We start from the raw sequence: 10,503 nt of genomic DNA, 5'->3' as shown, positions 1-10,503 counted from the left end.
TGTCAAATTTTATAAATTTTACATGGTTTAAATTCCTTAGGAAACGAAGCTTTGACTTTCCATAATCGACCGTAAATTTGATGTAAATCATAAATATACTAAGTTTTGCCCCATAAAACTCCTCGTGATTGCATAAAATCCAAGAAAAATTAGTAAAAAATTTCGTCAATTTATAAATTATCTTAGGAAAATTTAACTTATACATAAGTTTAGCAATTAAAATTAAAGAAAGTATCACAATAAATAATTCGTATAAGAAAATTAGAAATAAAAAATGTTGTAGTGAATTCTAATTTTCATTTTTCCCTATTTTTCACTATTTTTAAGTCAAATACGATTAATTAAATATTCATTGATTTCATTATTCTATGCGTATAATGAGCATAAATATCCCGATCATTAAATTTGTGTTAAAATTAATTATTAATTAAACTAATGTGATTTTAAAATTGAATATTACAAAATCGAGATAAATCTATTAAATAATGATTAGTATTATTAAATATTATGAATAAATGTATAAAAAACAAATAAACTCTGAACATTGTCGAATATAATAATAACATAGAATATATTTTTAATCTACGAATATTGTATCAAATAAACATTTTATGTATTTAATGCAATTATTGTGTCAAATGGATAAATAAATTATTATTAGTTATAATTTTTTTTTTAAATACGATATTACAGTATATAAAGAAAAATTAATTAAAAAAAATACCTTATAATTTAATTAAATTTTAATATTAAATATCACGAATGTATAATATCAGAAAGATTACTGAGATTGTATTTTATAATTTACAAAGTATCATTAAATATTTATTAACGTACATTTAACTTCTTATTTATTGAACGCTTTAACAAATTTTAGCAAATAATTACATATGATTTATTTATCAAATTGCATCGAAAAATTTAAAATAGCAATAAAACTAGGCAAATTAAACTAAAAAAGCTAAAAATAACCAGAAAATTTCTAAACTTACATATAATCATAATAAGCATGCAAACGCATCAATTAATATTTTCAAATTATTTTTCACCCTGCTAAATAGAAATTCTTTTTAATTTTATTTATGTTTAAGCCTTTATCGGAAAATGTTTGTATATATATCTACGTTAGAAAATAAATAGCTTGTGACCATATCTATTTTTTTTTAATTTCAAATAGAAGAATACTATATTGCCAATGTTTTCATAGCTTCATTGCCATTGTCAATTATTTTATATTACATTGGGACAATATTTATTTGAGCATAAACGAACAAATAAGAAGGGTACATCTAAGAGATGTAATGACAAAATAACAATACTTTTTATAAAAAAAAAACCAATTAATTTGATTCTCTATTAAAATTATGTGTTTTTTCAATCACTCCATACTATAAAACAGATAAGAAAATGAGAATTCTGAATTAAAAAAAATGTGTTATATTAAATTTAATTGGTTTTTAAAAGAGATAGTTACAATGTTATATTGAGTTTTATAATTAAAATTTGTTTTAGTTTTATTGACGGGAAAATTTAATAATATATATAATGATATAGGATATCTAAGTAAGTACCCAGATAAAAAGGATGAAATGATAAAAGTTCTAAGCGTTTTAGAAATTTTTAACGTAATTTATTATATTTATTTATTCGAATCTGTAACAATTTTTCAATCCAATTTAGTAAATAAAACCTAAAATTCGAGTATTTTTAAAATTTTTATTATACAGAAGAAATATCGATAAATAATTTTTACTGTAATATATTTATTATTAAAATAAATCAAGAACACAAAAGAAATATGTTTAATATTTTTCTATAAGATTTCCATGTTTTTAAATTATTATTTTTTTCTATATAATATTCATTGTTTATATGAATATATATATATAATTACAGACGTCTAAATTTTATTGTCTTAATAGTAAATAAAAAATATTTTATTTAAATTATAATTTTTCGGGATGACAAATAAATAAGGTATAAAATATTTGCTTTGATTAGTTCGATAATCATAAAATTCAATAATAATAAAATAACATTCGTTAAAGATCCTTTATTTTTGTATAATTTTATAAAATTGAAAAACTTTTTTAAATTTATAAGTTTTCAAATCATACGCATAAGAAATTTTAATACTAGTTTTACAACTTTCACATTACATAAGTAAGTTAAATTTAGTTTTCGTTTCACTGAATATATGAAAGCGCAGCTCGATCCAATTAGATATTTTGTATATTTCTTATGAGTATATCTTTATTATCAGATTCAATGTTTTGAAAATGTAATGTAATTGTAATTTATTTATATTAATAGTATAATATATATGTATATATATATATATATATATATTTTTTTTTTTGTTTTTTTTTTCAGAAATTATGTATTGAAAACTTTAGGTATTTTCTATCTTTGACATTTAGTATTTTACAACTTTTAATTAATAATTAATTGTTGTATAAATTCATACATGTCATAATTAATGTACAAAGTACAATAATTTAATGGTATATCCATATTCTAAGTATTGTTTCTCCTGAAATCAAAATAAAAAATTCAACAATTAAAATAGTATCAGAATAAATCTTCTGAACCTCTGAATCAACTTAATCGACGTATACAATTGATTACAGATATACATATTATTTTCTATGATTTAACTTTAAAATAATTTTAGAATTTTAAGTTTTATTATGTAAAAATTCAATTGAATTTTGGAACACTTACTCAAACATGATTATTGTAATAGATCTTTACAAATGAGAGGTTAACCATTCATAGTATTAGTTTTTTTCAGATAAAAAAAACCTTTTTTTATAAAATTTATTAAAAACAATTTATAACAATAGGCATATGTTTTTATATATGTTCGCATATAAAAGAATTAGATAGAACTTGATATAAGATTTTCTGAAAAATGTGATACTATAATACTTATTGAATATTAATATATATTATTTTTTCTTATATAATCTTGAAATAAGAATAACTACTAAATACACAAACTTTTATTAAAATAAATTTTCTAATTATTGATCTATAAATATCAAATATTATATGTATCTCATACTTCCTTTAATCATTATTCATAGTGCTATTCTAAAACTAAAAATATAAATATATCTATATATATAAGATGTTCATAGAATTGCTGAAACATTAATTTTTTATCGGTGGTAATATATATATAATTAAATATTATAATTCACCTACGTAATATAATTATATTTAATATTTTCATATGCAAGAGAATTCTAGTATTAGAAATGTTTGTTAAAAATATTTATGAAAAACAATTCAGCGTGAATTTCTTCCGTGAGAATTGCTTTCCTCAATTGAATTCTTATAAATTTCTTAAGATTATGATATTATTGATAACATTGATTAAATAATTTAATAATAATTTATAAAAATTTGCCTTTTATGAAAATATTTTGAAAGACAATAAATATTTTAAACCCGGCTTGTTTTACTTTGCTTTGACACTCTCAATTTCACATTATATTACAACTATAAACTTTGTTCAGATACTGGAAAAATATCGCAATATTTTATGATTTTCTTATCTGTTGTAATTGTCTATTTATTTATAATTATTGAAACATCATAACCACTAGAAATAAGTAACAAAAGTTTTATAAAATTACGGAGCATGCTTAAACGGTTGCCAATTACGACTTAGCAATAATAATAAATAACATAACTCCAGTTGCAAAAAAAAAAAAATATCAGAAATAATAGTCGGTGATTTGTCTCTGTCGGAGACACAGAAATTTACTTGCCTTTTTTATTTTTCAAACTGAAGGAAATCGTAACGAGAGCGCACTGCGCGCACAATAATTTCGAGAATAATCTAACTCTTCTTGCTCGTTTGAGTGCAGAAAAGAGTGATGCTAGTCGCCGGGCGAGTGTGGTAAGACTGCCGGTGAAGCAGCATGCTTAGGGACTCGGGTGAAATAACTCTTCCGCATTTGAGATTCAACGCGTCGTTGGTGCTCGTTGAGAAAGTTGCGTTGTAACGCTGGAGAACTCAAGAAGCGTACAATCACCTCGGAACTCCCTATATCTACGCTGGATTGGCCCAGGGTCCTTTTCCTCTCAATTTCATGCTAACTGTGCATACGTCTGCCTGTGTGCCTGAGCGTACTCTATCGGGCTTTTGCAAGAACATATACAGAGACATAGAGAAACTCTCTTCCCCTATTACAAATTCCTTATGAACAAGTAGGGAAATGCTAGGAAATTTGAAGGAGTTCTTCCGTGTCGTTTATAAATGTAAATCTAAATACAAACATTATCTACACCATATTATATGTACATGCATATGTGCGCCTATACATTTGGCTGAGTGAGTGATAATAATTAATAATGGAATATTAAAATATTCACCACTGGTAATCGCCTTTGGTAAAAACAAATATTGGTAAAAGCAATTTTTTATAATTATTTGGTAATGCATGAAAGAACCAATAATATATTAATTTATGGAAATGTATGTTAGGAGTCGTAATACAAAAAAAAAAAAAACTAAAAGATGCGCATCATTTAGTTATATAATATTGTATTGATAATAATTATTTATTATTCTACCAAAAAGTTCATAATTGTATGTTAATAAATTAAATTATGCTAATAAATATTATAAAATAATAGTAATATCCTAAATTTATATAGTTATAAAATATCTATCAACTATATTTTCGAAAATATTAAGACTGCATTTAATATGAATATCTGAATTATATTGATAAGTGAATAGATAAACCAATATGATAATTATAATAAATGTAAATATTTTATTTTATTTATTAAAAATTTAATAATTCTTATACAATTATTATACAGGTAGTCAATTTATAACTTATCATAATGTCAATCATAACTTAGTATTAATATTAACTAACTAAAAATTAGTCAATCAATAATAATTTTTTATTCGTCATAATGCATATAAATAATACATAATAATCATATTGTAGCATAATTGTTATAAAAGTTTTTTTTAAACTAATATCGTCTATACTTCAATTATGGTGAGTATATAATGCGTGGTAAATAAATAGTACTACATAATCTATAAAATATTTTATTTCTGAATTAACGATATTGTATATTAATTATAAACAATTTTAAACGTTAAAATTATCAAAAAAATTATCCAATATGTGCATTTTACATAATTTAGTCGTAGTGTAAATACAAGTAATTATTCTAAATTTCAATTTATTTGTTCTCGATAAATGACAAATTTATGCCCGATTAACCATTTTATGTATAATAGTTTTATTTATAAAAAAAAAAAAAAAATTGGAGCTCTAAACATTTCGATTATATAAAAAATATGTAAGAGTGATCTAATAAAGAAAAAATACAAAACTTTCATTATTAGAATATGCAAATCTCTTTATTGTAACTAAGCAATAGTATTAAAAAAATCAATTAAGATTTAGTTATCAGTTCAATGCTGGATAAGGATTTTAAAAAAACATTAACATAGATTCGTAACAACATAGTATTAACATATTTTCAGCGCAAAACCAAATAGTAAATATAGTAAAAGTAAATACATGAGATGATGAAAATAATGCAATAAATTGTATGAGTATTATAGACCTAAATCTAAGAATATAAAAGCCAAAAATAATTAAATAAAGCAAGAATACTACGTAACAGATACGTATAGAAAGGAAAACGAGATAATTATAGTTCTTTGGTTAAATTAAAGAAAGATAAATTAAACTAAAATTAAATAAAAAATTTCCAGTTATTTAGTACACTTAGCATTTCCCATAATTTCTATACAAAATTGGTATAAGCTTTATATTTTAACTTTTATAATTTGAGAATCTATAATATTTAATTAACACACACACACACACACAAATATGCGCACACAGACAACAAAGAAACACATACGCACACGCACACGCACGCGCGCGCGCGCGCACACACACACACACACACACACACACACACACGCATACGTAAAGATAATGCTCTGAAACGTGTTTTAAAAATACTCTTGATTAAATTAACCAAGTGTAAAAGTATACTTTGAATATATGTGTCCAGTATTTCACACATATTATAGAAACTTTAAAAATTTTCTTATTATATGGACAGTATGATAGTTTACTCGAATATCTACTTGATAAATTAAATTAAAAATATATTGAAGTAATTTTTAATATATCGTGCTTTTTGAGCATAATGCTTCTTGAGTATTAACATATTTATGAATAATTAATAAACTTTATTCATTAATTATAGTTATTAACATAAACATATTGTCATAATACAGGAGTTTTATTGGTAAATAAAATAAAAAGTTGTAAATGTATTTATTTATATAGTTATATATTTATATATTTATTTATAATAATGTTGTATATAGAATTTTGTAATTAAAAAGAATTTACGATAATATATTCTTAAAAATAATTATGAATAAATAATGTTAATACAGAATTGTTTTTATATAAAAAGCTAAACTATAAATCAAAATAAAACAAATATGTAAAATAAATATAATAAATCAACAGAATGTTCTAATCAATTGAATAGTATTGAAATAAATTTACGTGTAATATACAAACAGATTTATAAAATTCACAAATACAAATTAGATATTAATTAATATATGGCGGCTACAAAAGTAAAAAGTTCAATTTTAATAACTAAAAATAACTATATAGCAAAATTATATATTTACATGTGAATAATCAAGTAATTAACAATATTTTTTTTCAATATTTTCATGTGATTATGTATAACAAAATCTAGGTATAAAAATGAAACAATTGGTGTAATTATTACCTTTCTTAGAAAATATCTTAATTATAAGGAAAATTATAGAAATTAGCAATTTCAACGATAAAATATTAATATGAATTTTTGATTTATTAATAAAGATATATAATTAGAATATTCTGTAAAAAATACGGAATATTAATAACAGATTTAGAAAAAAAGTTTAAAAAAATCCCATTTTCGAATCATGACAGTGCACATGAATTTGTATAAACTTTAAAATGAACAAATTTTAAGTAACTAATAATATACATTATTATAATTTTTTTAAATAAGAGAAAATGTGCCATAGACATTAAAATAAAAAATACTACTTTATATAAATGATTTATCTTATCTAATGTGAAACATGAAATTTACATTATAAAATATAAGCAATCAGGATACATCCGTCAACTAAATAGTTTATTTGTGTTTAAAAAATGTATAAAACATGTTCGTTTACAAAAGTTATTTTAATTTGTAAATGTTATAAAATTTACAAAAAGGAAACTATTATTCGCATTCGGCACGTATTAATTATAAGAACCAATCTTATCTAAAATGCCAATGTGAATATATTTATAAATTTTTACACGATTTAAATAATATTTTATAAGTAATATAAAATATTCTTATAAAATATAATTAAGATAAATATATATATTTTTAAAAAGTTATCTGTTTGTAGTAAATTTTAGTTCGTAATTTTGTAAAAAGTTGTTTTCCTTGAAAATATCTCGTCAATAAGTTCAAAACCAGTTTTACCAATGATGCACCACATCAAGTGTAAAAAAAAGAAATTATATTGCTTATAATGAAATGCGATATCTACAATATTTTTCTGGCAGTTTTTGGAAAGTAATTAAGTTGCAATAAGTAAAGTAAGTTACATTGCTTAATCTATGCAATGTTAAATATTATTTTGAAATTCAAAAAATTATTATTTATAATCTACAATTATTATTTAATATACTTTATATTAAAAAATAAAAATTATATTAGTTAAATATGTATATATTGTGACATAAAATATAATTTGCTAACTATTTAGAATATATTTGTAAAAGGTTTGATTTGAAAAATATAAATTTTCTTTTTCTACTTTTCATAAATAATTATAGACTTTAACGACTTCCTTACTTTCTTATTTAATTTTACTACTTCAATTTAATCCAGTTATAAAAAAATTTTCATGTGATAAATGTCTGTAAACACAGGTTAATATATAAATACATGCATGTCATGCACGCGTGAGTATGAATTTCACTTTAATAGTGATGAAGCCAATTTTTTATATTCGCATGCTAAGTTTCGAGTTTCCCGAATATTTCATATAAAGCAATGAACATTTATAAAGTTCGTGTCCTCGAAGATTTTCATCGTACACATAGTTAGATACTTTCGTGACAATATATTCAAACTATAAAACTTTTCGCCATATCGCTGCAAGAGTGACAATCGTAGTTAACTTTTCATAGTTAAACAAAAAAAAAAAAAAAAATATTTCACATTATTATTAAAAAATAAAGTTATTTAAAAAGTCTTAGGAAATTTAACGTAAAAAATTCTTTTACATAATGTTAAAAGCATAACTTTAATGAATTTTTATGAGTACAGATTAGAAAGCATAATAATTAAAATTCGTATTCAAAGGCATATAATTTTTTATAAATTTAAGTCTTCGTAGTAATAATTCAGATTAGAAATTTTTTATATATTCTTACTCAATTTATAATGAAGATCAGAAACAAATATCTTCTTAGTCATTAACAATTAAATGACCAATGAACTTATTGCTGTTGTTAAACATTTCTAAAAATTTTATTATAATGTCGACTAATAAGAAATTTCAATTTATTACATTTTTTCTATCTTCTTCCAAAAAATCATCTCTGCGTAATGTCGCGTCATATCAATATCATAGTTCCGAATTTTACGCCATTGACGTCATTTTAGAATGACTTTTCGTATCGGAACCATATTTTGGATAAATGTATCATTTCATATAAATTATTAAGCATTAATAAATTAATAATATTATTTACGGTTCTTTGTATTACTATTTTTTTTATTATTAACGACGTGCTCTCTTATGAAATACTATACTATAATTTTTTAATATCCTTAACAATTTTATGCATTTAACTTTTTTAATATTAAAATTACTTATTCTCAGCTTATAACCTTTGGTATTGATTTAATGTTTAGGATTTTTAAAGGCGTGATCGACTGAAATATTTAGAAATCTCTTGCTTTTATTTTATTGCATTAAGATTTTACACATTTATTGTGTTATTATTTGAGAAAATAATTGATAGAATTATTTATTAATTAGACTAAAACATCCTTTCATAAATTGTAAATCTTATTTTCCGTTTAAATGCAATATTTACATATTTGCTTACATATTTTTAATGCAAAGCAACGTAAATTATTGAATATTAAGTTATCGATTGTATAAGGTAATAAAAATATATTGATAAAGGGGTGTTGAGATAAAATTTGAAAATTTATCAATTAAATAAGTTTAAATTTTAAACAATAATTTTCATCATTTTTTCTTCTTGATAAATATAATTTGCATAATATTTCAAATGTAATCAATCAACTTCTCACTATTTGAAAACTAATTATTTTATTTACTTTTATTGTATATCAATACATAAATTATTTTTAATTACACAGAATATTAATTGTTCTCTTCATGAATTTATTAATTCTTTGAATCATAGTTGGGGCATGAATGCTAATAAATTTTATGCTGTCAAATAATGAAATATTTTATACTTAATACACATGAGTATGAATGGTTAACGTGCAGCTGGAGTCTATTGAGAACAACGCTGATTTCTTCATAAAATACAAAAGCTTTATTTTGTATCCCGCAAAATCAGACTTTTATTACTGTTTATGAGTGAATTTTTCATTTTATTAAATTAAATTAATTTTTATCATAATAATATATAATATGAAAATCTATATTATTATTATTATATATTTAAAAAAAAAAAAAAGATTTTCCTTCTTTACTAAAATTATGACCAAATAGTTTTAACTTTAAAATTTTTAAGTACTAAATTATATGGGTAATTATTGTGAATACATTCGTTTAACATCAGTATATCATTTTTGTTTATAAAATTATTTTTACTTTGCTAACTATATTTAAGAAGCTATTATATAATTGTTAAATTTGCTATAGCTTTGTAATAATAATGTTAAGAAAATTTCAATTTTAGAACTCAAAATATTCCATTTGTTACATATTTATTTATAATTTGTGCATACATTTATATATAAATATTTGAATTTGATGTATTTTCATGAAATTGTTTTACTAAATTGTAACTTATTATATATAATGAGATTAAAAAATATATAAATCAGAGTATAAATTTGTTGTGTTTATTTAAAATTCGAAGCATCTACAATGTAAAGAAAAGCCAAAATTAATGTATGCATGGATTAAATATATCAGCATTTGTTTGGGTTGAAAGTAAAAGCTCCACTTTATTCTAATCATAATAATTTATTGATACCTATTTATAGATAAACTGGAGATACAATTTTTGCTGATTGTAAAACAAAAATGAAGTTAAAATATAACACACGCGTTGTTCAAGCATGATAATCAATAAAAAAAAGTTACTGACCTTTGTGACTCGATATTCTGGTTGCTGACCATCCAAACAATTAAAAGTATATGAGAGATCA

Source organism: Ceratosolen solmsi, unplaced genomic scaffold (genome assembly GCF_000503995.2).
Source record: "Ceratosolen solmsi marchali unplaced genomic scaffold, CerSol_1.0 scaffold6, whole genome shotgun sequence".
Classification (NCBI taxonomy): domain Eukaryota; kingdom Metazoa; phylum Arthropoda; class Insecta; order Hymenoptera; family Agaonidae; genus Ceratosolen; species Ceratosolen solmsi.
Note: the sequence above shows the minus strand (reverse complement) of the source record.